Source organism: Globicephala melas, chromosome 18 (genome assembly GCF_963455315.2).
Source record: "Globicephala melas chromosome 18, mGloMel1.2, whole genome shotgun sequence".
In the NCBI taxonomy this organism is placed as follows: domain Eukaryota; kingdom Metazoa; phylum Chordata; class Mammalia; order Artiodactyla; family Delphinidae; genus Globicephala; species Globicephala melas.
In genome coordinates, this window is record NC_083331.1 from 14,349,673 (window position 1) to 14,365,017 (window position 15,345).

General features: G+C 42.6%; 1 protein-coding gene across 11 annotated transcripts in view; it reads left to right on the forward strand.

The window, feature by feature from the left end:
* COG6 (component of oligomeric golgi complex 6) overlaps window positions 1-15,345 on the forward strand; it is a 279,679-nt gene that overhangs the window by 108,061 nt on the left and 156,273 nt on the right. For 9 of the 11 annotated variants that reach the window (XR_009559818.2, XR_009559811.1, XR_009559812.2 and 6 more), the window contains one exon: window positions 2,089-2,245. The gene's annotated coding sequence lies outside the window, so the exon portion shown is untranslated. Of the gene's footprint in view, window positions 1-2,088; window positions 2,246-15,345 lie in introns of those variants that run through there. The other 2 variants (XR_009559816.2, XR_009559817.2) reach the window with 2 other exon arrangements.

Here is a 15,345-nt window from a genome sequence, read left to right on the forward strand (position 1 = left end):
CTGACTTGAAGACTGTGTCCCGCTACATGTTTTTGTAAAATGAACAAGACAATTGGTGAATACTGTTCACTGATGTTTTCTTCCCATGTTTACCTCCTGGGTTCAATCCTTTGCTCCCTGCTGTGCCCAGGAAATCGTTGGAACTCCAGAGCTATAACCCAACTGTATAAAAAGCGGCTTTGTAAATTGTCCATAGTCTTAACTTTCTCTGACTTTTTGTTTCATTTCAGAATAGCTTTGGAGTTGGATTTGCTATTTCTGGTCTTTAGAATTTTTTTAAAAAGTAGATCCCCAGAAGAACAAAACAGCAACTAAATACAAACCTCTATTTGTTTGAAAACTTAACTTGTTAGCTATTATGCTACCTTCATAATTTTCATCTTAGACTGTTATTATTATTATTTGCGGTACGCGGGCCTCTCACTGTTGTGGCCTCTCCCGTTGCGGAGCACAGGCTCCGGATGTGCAGACTCAGCAGCCATGGCTCACGGGCCCAGCCGCTCCGCGGCATGTGGGATCTTCCCGGACCGGGGCATGAACCCGTGTCCCCTGCATCGGCAGGTGGACTCTCAACCACTGCGCCACCAGAGAAGCCCTAGACTGTTATTATTAACCAAAAACCTGTGTTTGCAGAGATTAGATCCTTCCGCCTGAGACAGCATGGCACTGAGGGTTAAAAAAACATATTTCAGATTTCATTTTCCATTTTTTTGTTTTGTTTACTTTGTCCCTTTGTATGTGTTCCCATCTAAGTGTTTTCAGTTTTTAAATAAATATTTAAGACCCAGATCTACCTTTGAATGCATGCATAGTCAACATCACCTTCAGTTAAATCTTCTACATTTTGCAACAAATGGCAGAAATTGACCTTGATACTTTCCAGGAGGACAAATTTATAAATACGAAAAGAGAAAAGAAAATCCTGCACCAAGATAGCAGATGACTCAATATAGTTTCTATAGTGAAATGAAGAGAATTCACAAGGCCGGCATATTTATGAAAAGTACAATAAATTACGTAATACCGCAAATAAGCACAGATAATATGAGCCTGCGCCTTTTTCTTGATGCTGGCAACGTTATCTTTCTAAGCCCTTATGTGTTTTACCTTCCGTGGGTTTTGTCCATAAAAGCTAAATGTTCTGGAAAGATGCGCCACTCCCCACAGTGAAACTGTCATTTGAAATCCTCCTTTTGCTTTGTTACAGATGCTTTGTGTGGAAAGGAATAAAACCAGCCTTTGTTTTTTTGCTGTAAGGAGGGTTAGAGAAAACATTGATGAAGAATATCTATACATAACTTAAAAAAAAAAATGGCCACTATTTGACCTTCCTGACTCAGTAAATCTTTTTAACTGAGCAGGGAGTCATTGGACTAGTGGGTTAGTTGCAGTTTCACCGCACTTTCATTTTTTCCCAACCTGTCCTTTGACAAGCACAGAAAGGCTACATGGTGGAGCAAAGGAGGAAGAAGGCAGTGGAAGAAAGTCCTGGGCAGCATGTACATAGAGACATGGGTGTGGGCTCTAGGCATCCCAGGTTTCCCCCAGCAGGATATAGTGCTACGTGCGGGGTGCTTCCTCAGGCTCCGCCCATTCTCCCTGCGTTCCTTGTAGCCACCAGGGAAGATTCAGTTGTCTTCACCCATCACCACTCACTTTATCCCAGGAAGTTCACACCCACCTCCTCCTCCTGCCTCCGCAAGCCTTCGTGAAGAGCGGGCCCAGTACATGAGCCGCCCTGATATTCGCTGTTTCCTGAGACACGTCCTTTTAAAACGAGCTTAGTGCATAAGGGGAAGATGCGGATGAAGAAGCCCAAGCCTAGCGTTGGCTGGGGTGTCCCCCGGTGATCAGCACGATCCGGGGGCTGTACGTCCGCTGTCACCTTCAGTCCTTCTGAAGAGCTGCCTGTCCGAGGCAGGGCACCTCATGTCTCAGCGAGGTTAGGGAGTTTTCCCTAGGCCACTTCAATGCCCACATTCTTTATATGAAACCACGCCCCCCAGACCAAGTGACAGAGTCTAACGAAGTTCCAAGGCTCCCCATCGGAAGCCCCTGATCCCTCTGTTGCCTCTGCTTCTTACACAGCGCCCCTGCCACCCAGAGGTCACCACTGAGGAAGAACGTATGCGCTTTGTGTTTCTTGAGAAGATAAGTTGCAGATGACAGCGTCTGGGGAGGACCCACAGGTCCTGCTGGTCTTGGTCTGTGCCAGGAGAGAGCCGTTTCTGCCACCACACTTCAGGTATCTGTCACCCCCCCCCCCAATGCTCCACCCCCAGCGGCTGATGCCTCTGGGGCTTGGAAGGTAGTTGGAAGAGAGTCCTCAGAATTGGAATTGGACACGCCCTTCCCGTTAAAACGGAAATGCTGATTTTGTGAAATGAAGTTTGGCGGCAAAGAGCGTTTTAAGGCTGGCTAGGAGACTCAGTAGGCATGCGTTCATATTCTTCCAATAATCTCAGGTTGTTGAATGTAACCTGGTGGGTGTGCGTTGCTCTTTCAAAGCACTTATCCTATTTTACAAGGGAGGAAATTAAGACTCAAAGAAGTGGCTTGTCCAAGAAAAAAGAAAAAAAGGGGCGGGGAAGCTGAAGTAAAATACAGATATTTTGAAATCTATGCTAGAAAACTTTTCCCTATGACTTTGTGGCCTTTTTTTTTTTTTTTTTTTTTTTTGCGGCACGCGGGCCGCTCACTGTTGTGGTCTCTCCCGTTGCGGAGCACAGGCTCCGGACACGCAGGCTCAGCGGCCATGGCTCACGGGCCCAGCCGCTCCGCGGCACGTGGGACCTTCCCGGACCGGGGCACGAACCCGCGTCCCCTGCATCGGCAGGCGGACTCTCAACCACTGCGCCACCAGGGAAGCCCTGTGCCCTTTTCTTTAATATCAGGTCCTACTGGACATCACTCCCTTCTCACAGCGATTTCTTTTCATCTCTTGTATTTTCTTTTGGACAGAGTTACTTCACTTATTATTGATATTGATTAAGGGAGACAGCAGAAACTTGAGAATTGATTACTTATACAGTTGACCTTTGAAGAATTCAGGGGTTGGGACGCCAGCACCCGTGCAGTCGAAAATCCGCATATAACTTATAGTCTACCCTCCATATCCACAGTTCCATATCCTCAGATTCAACCAACTACTGTAGTATTTACCACAGAAAAGAATCCGCATGTAAAAGAACCTGTGTTGTTCAGGGGTCAACTGTACTACCTTCTTCGGGTTCTGGGCTGACAGAAAAGAAAACATAATCTTTAGGGAACACTACTTTAGTATGGAAATATTAAAGTAGGGACTCATTTTTATAATGCCCACAACTACATATTTTACAGTTATTGTTGATAAGAATATGAATATCAATAACTGAGAAGTTTCAAGAGGACTATATATGTGTGTGTGTGTGTATATATATATATATATATAGTCTGCATGCATATATATCCACGCATGTATAAACAAACATACATTTGTATACAAGAAAAATACAGGGACTTCCCTGGTGGCGCAGTGGTTAAGAATCCACCTGCCAATGCAGAGGACACGGGTTCGAGCCCTGGTCTGGGAAGATCCCACATGCGTTGGAGCAACTAAGCCCGTGCACCACAACTACTGAGCCTGCACTCTAGATCCCGCGAGCCACAACTACTGAGCCCACAAGCCACAACTACTGAAGCCCGTGCACCTAGAGCCCGTGCTCCGCAACAAGAGAAGCCACCGCAGTGAGAAGCCTGCGCACCACAATGAAAAGTAGCCCCCGCTCGCCACAACTAGAGAAAGCCCGAGCACAGCAACAAAGACCTAGCACAGCCAAAAAAAAAACAAAAAAAAACCACTATGTGCTCAATACCATTGTTGTTATTTAAAAAAACAAAAGAAAAATACAAATGGCTCCAGTAGAATAATAGAACTCTAAATTAATTTTTTGTTTGTTTGTTTTAGATAAATGTTTGCTTCTTATTGTCCTTCTACAGCTGATTTCTTTTCTACTTTAGAGTGCCATTACTATGGTTTCCTGCTCAGCGTAATAATTTCTATCTGTATGAAACTATCCTGATTTCTACCTGCAAGTCTCTGTGATTTCAATTGTGTGAGGAACATGGTGTCATTCAGATAATGTTCAAAAATGCAAATATTACCAGTAGGAATGTCCACAGAAGTCTTTCCCCCACATTACATCGGAGAAAAAACAGAAGTGTGATGGTAGTAAATGTGTACAAAAGAACCAAAACACTGCGGGGGTGATTGTTAAAAAGTTAAAGTGAGGAAGACAGCATTCTTGTTGAAAGTTTTTACAAATCAGTGGTATAAACTCAACCGCCTCAAACTCTGATTTTTATGTGAAATGAAACCAACAAAGGACCTTGTCCGGTTTCAGGTTCTACTTGGAACGGTTTTAGCATCTGCTCCCAGGTGTTTCTGATTAGAGTGTCTACCTCTTGACGCTGTTTGAGCCAAGCTATGTTTTTAAGCATCTGCAGACTTTTGCTACCTCGAGCTTCAGGACTCCTGATTTCTGTGTATCAGCGTCAAGCTTCCGGCTGTTTAAGTCATAGACAGGGGGCAGAGTGTGTCCTATTGATGGGGAAGATGGAGGCTCTAGAAACTCGTGTAGTTAGGGAGACAAAGAGTGAAGGAGAGGGGCGCAGGCAGACTGGACTCTGGACGTCTGGGGCCGTAAGTCCAGCCCCGAGCAGCCGACACCTCTGGAGTTGAAACCACCCGTTTTAAGGACTGTGAAGCCAATTCCTAATGAGTCAGCTCCTCCTCTTTTTGTTGTTCGTCTGTCAGGAACACAGAGCAGGGTTTCTCAACATTGGTAGTACTGACGTTTGGGGCCACATCATTCTTAGTCATGGGGGCTGCCCTGTGCATTAAACAAAATTTAGCGGCGTCCCCGGCTAGCACCCACTAGATGTCAGTAGCGCCCCCTTAGCTGTGACAATCAGAAATGTCTCCAGACGTTACCAAATGCCCACTGGGGTAAGGGTGCAGAGCAGTATTGCTCCTGGCAGAGAGCCGCTGAAATACAATATTGTTTGGAGCACTTATTCATTAAGACCAATTTTTCCAAATTTTTGGCTCTCAAACATTATTTTCCTCTTGCCTTAAAAAGGAAAGTATTAAAAGTTTTACAGTTATATGGCCCCTAATATGTATTACACTTTTAATAATTAATTAATTTTCGTTCACATTGGGTCTTCGTTGCCGCGCACGGGCTCTTCTCTAGGTGCGGCGAGCAGGGGCTACTCTTCGTTGCAGCGCACGGGCTTCTCATTGCGGTGGCTTCTCTTGTTGCAGAGCACGGGCTCTAGGCGCGCGGGCTTCAGTAGTTGTTGCAGGCGGGCTAAGTAGTTGTGGTGCCCGGGCTCAGTTGCTCCGCGGTGTGTGGGATCTTCCTGGACCAGGGCTTGAACCCGTGTTCCCTGCATTGGGAGGTGGATTCTTAACCGCTGCGCTACCAGGGAAGTCCCCTACACTTTTTTTAATGATGAATTTTTTATATAACAGTAGTGACCACTTTATAAAGGCGACTCTTTTTTTTTAAAGAACCTGTTTCCAGGACTCTCGTTCCCTCTATTTTTCTCTTGTCCTTCTTCTCCATACCCCAGTTCTTCCAGAACCTTCATAAACAGTAAAAGGAATGGAGGTGGCGGTTCCCTCCGTAAGGTTCAAGATACGATGATGCATTTTGGGGAGATTGCTAGATCTAAGAGGAAACAGAGAAAGCAAGATGAGGAATGATGATGCTAGATTAAATTCTAACTCAGAAAAATAAGGAGCTTGGTGATATATAATATTAGACATTTTGGAAGATGGTGACTATGTCCTCTTTATATTTGTCCTGGAGAAGAATACACTGAAGGACTCAGATATGTACCCTAGACTTTGGACCCCTGAAGCAGACCTCTACAATCTTAGAGGTTGATGTAGTTATAGAAAGGGAACACCCATAAGAAATATGGCTCTGGCGGAAGGAAGAGTCTCAGGTATCACGAGGTGACTCCCAGTGAGGATAAGAGACGAACCATCCAAAGACCCAATGTGAAATTCCTGAAGAACCAGAACCGAAGAACCTGATTTTAAATTCCTCTTTATCCCGCACCTTGCTCTCTACCTTTTGCGTGGTTTATATAATATATTGAAAACACTGAATTTAAGCTCTTAATGTTATGCGGATTGTGCTAGATTGTTGAGATAAAGGTAGACATCGTTGAGTCTGTTTTTGGAAATCTTCCAAACCCAGCCTGATTCATTTCAATTTTACATTGTGGTTTGGGCCCCAGCGTTAATCGTAATAAAGGGTGTCCTTTGGTGCTTGTCCGCAGTGTGTGTATTTCCCTTGGGCCATGAATAAAAGAAATGTCTGGGTTTGGGTATTCTTGGTGTCCTTTGCACGATCTTTTTAAATTTTGCCTTTTATTTTTAACACTGTTATCTTTGTTTTGTTCATTAGTTTGAATTTTTGTTGCTCAAATAGCAACAGAGACTTTTACCAGAGGCTTTACGTGTCTTCTTGCTTCCTAAAGCTTTTAGGCAGGCCAGTCACCCTGTGAAGCCATTAGAAATACTAGATTTTGAAACATGCTTGAAAAGTGACAAGATTTAGTCTTCTACTTGGGCAAAATCTCTATAGGCTTATGACAGTTTTACAGACCCAACACGTTATTCTAAGCGAGTCTGTTCATTTCATCTCATCAACATTCTCACTCAGATCAGCCAGAAATTCTGAATTTATGACGTGTATTTCATAGAATCATATTCACAACTTGTTGCTGGATCAAATTTGACCCTAGATGACAAATTTCAAAGCTTTAATTCCTTTATGCACTTTGGTTTTAGCAGAGAAATTTGTCCATGAGCTTGGACCATATTGGTCCCCAATAAAACAACATGTGTAGATATTGTCTGGAGATAAAAAAAATAACCAAAATAGATTCTTATACTACCTCTATTTTTAATACTGTTCTTTTTTAAAAAGAAACTTTATGAGATGCCATATATAACATGGGTGTATGAAAAGATATTCTGAAGTTTAAGGGAGATTTCTCCCTCAAATTGTAACAATTTAAGTGCTTTTCTTAAGGATTTTTATTTGTTTATTTTATTTTATTATTTTTTGGCCATGCCCCGCGGCATGTGGGATCTTAGTTCCCCAACCAGGGATTGAACCCATGCCCCCTGCATTGGAAGCACAGAGTTTTAACCACTGGACCGCCAGGGAAGTCCTCAGGATTTTTATTTTAAAAGATAAAGGTTTTGATTTGAAGTATTTGCTCCTTTCTTAACCTTCAAAATCCTGAGGTCAGTATGTCGCTGCTCTCCAAGTGAGCTGGAGATGATACCGACTGAAAACAGAACCCCATGTGCTTGAAGATGCTCTGATTCAAGTACTTACAAAGTTCAGAACTCTTTTTAAGAAATTGAAAGTCTCTCATGCCGGCAGCCAGAAGGTGAATGTGAGAAGAATGGAATAGGTTTTAATTTTTTTAACCAAATACATTTCCCATCAGGACAGCCTACATAATTTTTCTAGGCCAGTGTCAAATGAACACGCAGGGCCTCTTATTCAAAACATTAAGAATTTCAGGACAGTGACAGCAGACCATGAAACCAAGTGAGGGCCTTTTTTAAGCATGACATTGTTTGAGAGACACTTTTCCTTCTGCTTATCGAGTCCCTCCCTCTAGTTCAGCTGGGTACTTTGTCACTCAGGGAATGCTTCTACTTGTTCAGAATGGGCCAGGGAGATTAATTCCATGGTTCATCTTGTATTTACAAGAAAACACGTGAATTTTGGATAGTAGCATAAACCTGCAAAATACTTTTAACCCAAACTGTATTTTATTAAATTTAGCCATCCTCCATTGTAGGAAACACTAGTGTTTTATGTAAATTAAGAAAGAAAAGATGCTGCTGTTCAGTATGATGCATCATCCATTGTAAAATGAACTGTAAATTCAGAGACATTAAAATGTTAAAGACCTTAGGGATGATGAAGCTGTGGATCTCAATAGAGAGGGTTTGCAACGCCATGGGTGATCTGCCATTATCTCCCCACCACCCAGTTGTATAAGGCTCTTTTGTTAATAGAAGTGAGGCACAGGGCCTTAAGGAGATGTGCTGGGGTCATGTGCTTTGTTGGGGGTAGAGCGGTAGGCGCGGCCACTGGGACCGAGCTGGGGCTTTCTCCTCACAGCTCAACTGCCTTGTCTCTTCAGTGGAGTCTTTCCCTGGGTCAGAGAAGGTCAGTGGCAAAGAAAGAAGAAAATGACAGAAAACTAGATAGAAAAGGAGAAACATGCATGCAAATATTAATGTTTTCTCTGTCTCTCTCTTCACACACACACACACACATACATATATATGTATTTTACTATATATACATATTTTTTTAATGAATTTGGGAAGCAGTATTTTTGATGTGAAATTTAATCAGTTTATGCCTCACTTTTAATTAGTTTCAAGCTGTTGATGATTACATATACATACTTATCTATATCATTTCAAGCTGTTGATGTATGTACGTATGTGAATATGCATTTTATATTTGCGGGGGTGAGTGGTGTAATTATTTGTGCAATAAACACCATAAAAGTTTAATGTAGACGATACATAAAGTTACCATTAAGATGAAAGACATTCAGTAAATAAGCCACAGGGTCAGTGAAGATTAGGGAAAGTGTTGTCATCTCTGTATTTAAAGTGTCTTGAATGTGAGCAATCTGAAATTGAAAAAGAACTGTTTTGGAGATTTTTACCAGAAATTCTTTCTTCTTCACTAGCATCCACCTTACCCACACACACGCATGCACACGCACTCGCCCACAGTATGCCCACACACCATCTCCCGAAGCCTCCATTGCAACCCTACGGTCTTGTAACTGAGGTGCATTGTGTGACTGAAAAAGCAAAAAAGAGGAAAATTTCCACTTCTGTTGCTCCTCCTAAGAGATGGGCTCTTCCTTCAGAGACCAAAATCTCCGGGACAGGCTTTGTCTCTCACCCTCACTCCATCCTGCTTTGGGAGTGGAGGATGGGGGCTGGGCCGGGATGTGGCAATGTGGGAATTTGCTTCAATACACTGGGTCCCCTGGTGGAGAGCCCTGGGGGGACAGGGCTCAGATGCCTCTGGAATTCCAGGGGGACAATGGCAAATGGGCACCGTGGGCTGTGTCTGCGTGCCAACGACTAAAGCTCAGACATCTAATACAAGGTACTGGAGCCAAACAGAAGCCAGTATTGAAGTTGATCCTTTGGAAAAGGAGGAGTGAAAGGAAAGAGATCTGGAGAAAAGCTGTTGGCACCATAGCTTTTAAGACTCAAGCAGCCAAAGACAAATTCAAGTTACGTTCTTCCAAAGATACTCTTCTTCAGCCTGAAAGCCACAACTGGTAGAAATTTGCAAAAGCCTCGTACAGAGGTGGACTTAACCAGATTCAGGTGGGAAAAAATAAACGAGGAATGTGTTAGAAAATAAACTTTAGTTCCTAACTTCCTCCCCCGTCTCCTTTTCCCTTTGCTTTCCTTTGGCTACTTAATGAGAGGGGAAAAAAAAAAAGATATCCATTCTATTATTCCTTAATTTTCATCTTGCAGCTCATTATCTCAATCAGCACATCACAGATGAGTGCACTGATTTCTGAGAAAAATTCCAGTGGGTTCTTGTAGCTGTTGATGAGCTGTGGCTAATCGCCACAGTTAAGATTTTCTGTCATGACCTGAAATGGATGGTAAGCGTTTGATTGGCAGGAAGGTTAAATAAAGGAACAGCGGGCAGAAGTGTTCATGTTCTTTCTTGGCTCCTGGAGATCTGGGGTGGGAAGAAGGAGGTCAGGGATCATGAAACAGTAACCACCCAAGACCAATGAAAGAATAATTTTATCTGGACCCAATGTGGTCCCAGCATTACAGTGTACATTGAAGGAGAGGCACGGGTGCCCAGGGCTTTGGAATAAAGCATCTTCTGATGTGAAAGGTGGAAGCATCTGGTCTACAAAGGGAAGGCTAGTCACTGGGACTCGATGGAGAACTTGGACGAAGACAGCAGACTCCCTTGGGTGAGAATAGCCAGAAGCAAGGGCTGGGAGTTGGAATCACTGCTTACCTCTAGTTTGGTGCTCTAGACTCAGTCTCTCTCCGCTTTCAGCCTCCCCATGTGTGAAATGAAGGAAATAGAAGCGAATTTACCTCCTAGGGTGTCTTCATAGCGTAATGTATAAAAAAGGTTTGCAAGGGACAAATGGAACAATCTGAGGACATTCTGGGCCACAGTTAACACCAGTTAGCTGGAGAATTAAAGCACATGAGGCTTGAAATGAAAGAATGCAAAACCCAAACCTATAGTGTCCCCCGCAAAAGAAAGAATGAAAAAAATACATAAGAAAGAAAACTGAAAACTGTGAAAGAAAAGCCCATGGGGCATGATGTCCCTCAGGGGTGTGATACATCAATGTGATCAGTGTCAAGTGTGCACTGAGAACCTCCGGAGAGGGCAGTAGGTTTATAAACTGCAACATTTATAAGACCAGGACACATCTGTGACTGTGGGTGGCAGTGGAAATTGAAGAGATGCAAAAGAGAAATTAACGTTGGTCTATAAACAGAAGGAGCATGACATAATCAGAAAGAAGGAAGAGAAGCAAAAAGGGTAAAGGGAGTGGAATATATGAAATACAGTTTAAAACAATCAGTTAAAAAAAAACCCACACCCTCCCCTGCACCAAAACAAAAAAACCCTAGTTAATTTAGAGTAAAAAAACAAAAACTAAACTAAAACAAACAAAAAAAGCCTTCTCTCATCTCTCCACAACCAAACGGATCGTTGGAATTACACAGGCAGTGAAGCCAGAATGGTTACCTGGTTGCTTCTTGCAAACACAATCTTAACGAGCAGCCTTACACTTGGTCCTAGAATACGTAGGACCAGATTCTGGGGAGGACCAGGTAAAACACAATGAGTCATGAATCAGAGCCATCCAATTCGTCTGCAGTAGAAAGAGAGCAAAGCAGATGTTTCCTCTTTGCTGCTGAAGCCCTTGGCATCGAGGCTGGATGGTTGTATTTGGGGAGAGCGGGCAGGATGGGTGAGGGGCACAGGCCTCCCTTGTTCTTTCCTTCTCTCTGGTAGAGTCACCTGTGGACTATGGGGAACGGGGTTAGAGGGAGGGTTCTTTGTATTCTAAACAAAGTAAAGGGACCGGTGCTGCCTTCCTCTGCGTATGATAGAACCTGAATTCCAAAATGCTGAGGTAGGGCACAGGGGAGCAAAGCATAATAAAGTATTGCTTTGGAAACCAACCCAGATCAAACCTTATTTTCAAGGCAATATGAAAGAAAAATAAGCTTTCAGAATCAAGGCTGATGATTGATGCCCTCTTTCTTTTCATTTCAGCATGTGATTAGCTAGCCAAGGCAAAGGCAAATGAAATCTAAGTCACCAGTGTCCTGGTCAAGTATCAGGAAATGCCTTCCCTACCACAGCCGTCTTCCACGGAATTTCAAAACTGTGGTGTTTCTGCATCATACTTGAATAGTTTGTGGCTTCCAGGGAGGCATCAGGCTTGTTAGAACTACACATGCTTTGGATATTGAATATTTTTCTTTGAAACTCAAGAGGAAAGACACAGCAGATGTAAAATAGGTTCCCCGCCCACCACTTCCTGCCACTGTGTCTTCTCTACACTGATAATACCACCTTCCTCAATAGGCACAGCAGGTGGACACCTCCCGGGAAGATGGGCAGATCCTCCCACCTCTTGGTGTTCTCAACACAATTTCCTTCTTCCAGCGTTTTTCCAAAGAGAAGAAACATTTCCTAACCAAAAGAAGAAAGGCTTTGGATTAGGAGAATTAGAAATGGAGAATGTCCTGAGTCGTTTGCAATCTTATCTCAGATGAAACTGAAAGGAGGGAGCCCTGTTCAAGCCACTGGCTGTGCTCACTGTTTATTTCCCTTAAATCAAGACCGCAGGCACTGGGCCCTGGAAAAGTAGGTTTTGGACACGTCTTAGTACCTGTCATCAAGGACTCATGTCTTCCATGACATATGGACATTTTAAGATCTGCAAATAAATATACTAGGCAATAAAAGGTCTGTCTGTGAGCTCAGAGTGGCAAATGGAAAATTCTGGGGGATTTTCAAAGTTCTCACATCAAAGCAGATGGGGACACACATCATTCGTTTTTAGTTTGAGCCAACACCATTTCCCGGGAAAATGGCACTAACCTCCTAACTGGCTCCTCCTTTTATGTCCTAACCACCCCCGTCCACCCTTCTCTTTTTCTATGAAATACGTGTGAACACAGCTTTCTCTGGAAGTGAGCCCTAAGACTCAAATTTATGCTGCTTATTTGAAACGATTTAAAACAAATATTTTTGTGAAGCTTGGATCCTCGATTTGGGAAGAACTGTTTATAAACAGACACGGACACAGTTGATGACACAGTTGGCTTGAAAAACGTAAGCCTGCCTTCAATCTGGCCCCTGAAATAGTATTTGTAAATGATGAATTTGTGTATAAAGGAACAATTTCCTGTAAATCAATGTACCTTACTTTAGATTTCAGTTTAATACAGAAAACCCTCCGTCCTTGGAAATCAAACGGCACACAAATTGTTCATGGTCTTCATAGGAAAAAGCCATACATTATTTGGAGTGATTTATCTAGACTTTCAATCCCTTCTCATTGGAAACCTGTATTTTTCAGTAGTGTTCCAATTAACCTGACCCAGCAGAATAAATCTGGGATACCTGTGTTGACAATAGATGAACACAGGCTGATTCTTTGGGCATTTTCATCGTAGGATGCACCCTAATAAAGAACAACAGATGCTTTTAATGATACCATTGCCATGAAATGGCTCTTGGTTTTTCCAGTTTCAGACCTTCTCAGAGCTATTTCAGTTATTAAAGAGAAGAAAAACAAACAAGGGCCACTCATTATGATTGAGGACAAGCATGGTGGAGTCAGTGCACAGGAAGGAAAATCCTTTGTCAGTTTCAGCCATATTATCCAAGGCAGGTTGTTGAAGCTAGACTCACGTTTGAGGTGTGTTAGAATAGCAGATTTTTTTGGTCTCTTTGCAGGGGTATTTATAAAAGTGTCATATGATTCTGCTCGTCTTTTAAAAGAGAATATGGGCAAAACCATTCTCTTTTCTAGTGGGTACTTTTCCTGCAGAAATCAAATGCCTCACTCCCTAAAATTTAGGCCTGAGGGAAGTACCTTGTTGTTTCTTGCATCTCGGGAATCTCTGCACCAATTGGGAGAAACTTGAATGTACCCAAGGGAGCATTTTTGACTACTGAGCAGGAAATTACATCCTGGGAGGAGCAGTCTTTTGCATAGTTCCCAGAGGCCTGGAGAGCTGGAGGGACCCTGGAATAAGCATAAGAAGGGCCTAAACTACCAAGGATAGTGGTGCTTTCCACTGGTTAGGAGAAAACAGAGCAAGGTCGGCTAGAAATTCAGGGAGCTACTGTTCAACTCCGTGTTTCCATCTTCCAGAAGCATTGGCTCAGAGGTCATTTCCTGGGAATTTTTGTTACAAAGGAACACCTTTCTCCTGTAATGTAAACAGGATGATGACCTGGACCAAGGTTTTGATGCTGTTTTTTTAAATATCACATTCTAGCCAAAACGTCTTGTTCCATGACTATTTATTTGACAAGTAATTTTATTTGGTCCTCATTTTTGCCTCCAACAAAGTGATGACAATATTTTCTGCCCCAAATAGCCTGAAACGGGTCTTATAAAAATAATTATGAGCATTTATATAATTTACTTCTCCTTGTGTTAAAGTAAATAAAGACAAGATGTTTTATAGGATTACTATTTTTATTTTCAGTAACATGAATCCCAAGACAAGCATGATTACAGTATCATGGTTTTATAGTGCTCTGTGGTTTATAAAGCATTTTTTAATATATGCTAACTCATTTGATATTTACAAAAAATACTAGAAGATAAACCAGATAGCTGTTATTTTTTCTATTTCATAAATTAAGAAATAAATAAGCAGAAAGGTTAAAGGATTTATATTAGGTCACACAGTCTGGAAAAGAAGATTTAAAACCCTTGGTTTATGATAATTTTTAATGTCTTTCACTCCTCTTTCGTGCCAGGGTTTTATCACATCACTAAATCTGTCTTTACTTTCTGAGCCAAGTTGCTTAAAATCTTAATATTCTTATTTTTCAAGTATTGCAGTTTTAGCGTAGAAATAAAACTGTGACCAGTCTGTTGGGTTGTGAGTCAAGGTGTGAAAGATTTGACAGCATGGTAAAACTCAACCTAGATGCCTCATAAACAAACTGACTTAATAGAGAGTTAGGGGATTTCCATTTCCAAGTTTATGATGGAAAGAAGTATTAGTATCTAACTAATTTTTTTTCTGTGCAGACCTTATTGAATTTTTTCCCCAACTTACCCTTTAATAATTCTTCAGAGTCTTTTCATACAATAGTTTCCCACTCTCCTGGCCTCAACTTTTGGTCTTAGTGTAGACACCCCCCCCCCCACAACCAAACAACCAATCAGAGTCCTTTCCCTGGGAATCACAGGCAGAAGGAGATGCAGTCTTCTCCAGTGGATAGACCTGTAATGGGTAGATTTCTGGGACCATGGTTTTCGTCACATGGATTCCAGAGCAGAAGAACACGGAGACTGAGAGAGAGAGAGAGAGACAGGGGGAGGGAGGTGGGGGGTTGGGACAGGGGACGGGGGCGTGGAGGGAGAGAGAGAGAGAGGTCTGAAGTAAGGCTTTGGGAGAAGAGATGAGATTCAGAGGGAGTCCTAACAGATTTCCAAACCCTAGTTCCAATCACTTCCTGGGGACTTGTGGCATCCCTGCCCTTGGGTTTTGGGAGATAGCCCTGTAGCCTTATTAATATATGAACTTGGATTTAATGTGCTTAAGATCACCTTTCAATCCCACTGAAACAGTTGTTCAAAGTAATTGCCTTCCCAGGCAGAACATTTTACCTTCAGCTCTTTAATCCACACCATGTGTCATAAACACAGTGAAGCATTGATGTAATTATGTGAAGGACAGAGTGGAAATGAAAACGAGGAAACGCAGGCTGGTGGTTAGATTGGCAAACTAAATGTCAGAAGTTTTGTTTCAGTTTTTGACATGACCCTGGGGACACACTCAGTCTTAGGCTCTCTGCTGTCACCCCCCAGAGCCCAAGAGACCAGGTCTGTCTCCTACTTAGATGAGCATAGCTTCTGATACTCTGGGACCCTTGTGATGGTAAGAAGATGCTTCTAAAAGTGGAGAAGTCACAAGCCCAGGCAGAGTGAAAGGTCAGTTTCACAGTTGGCCCATATTTTCTC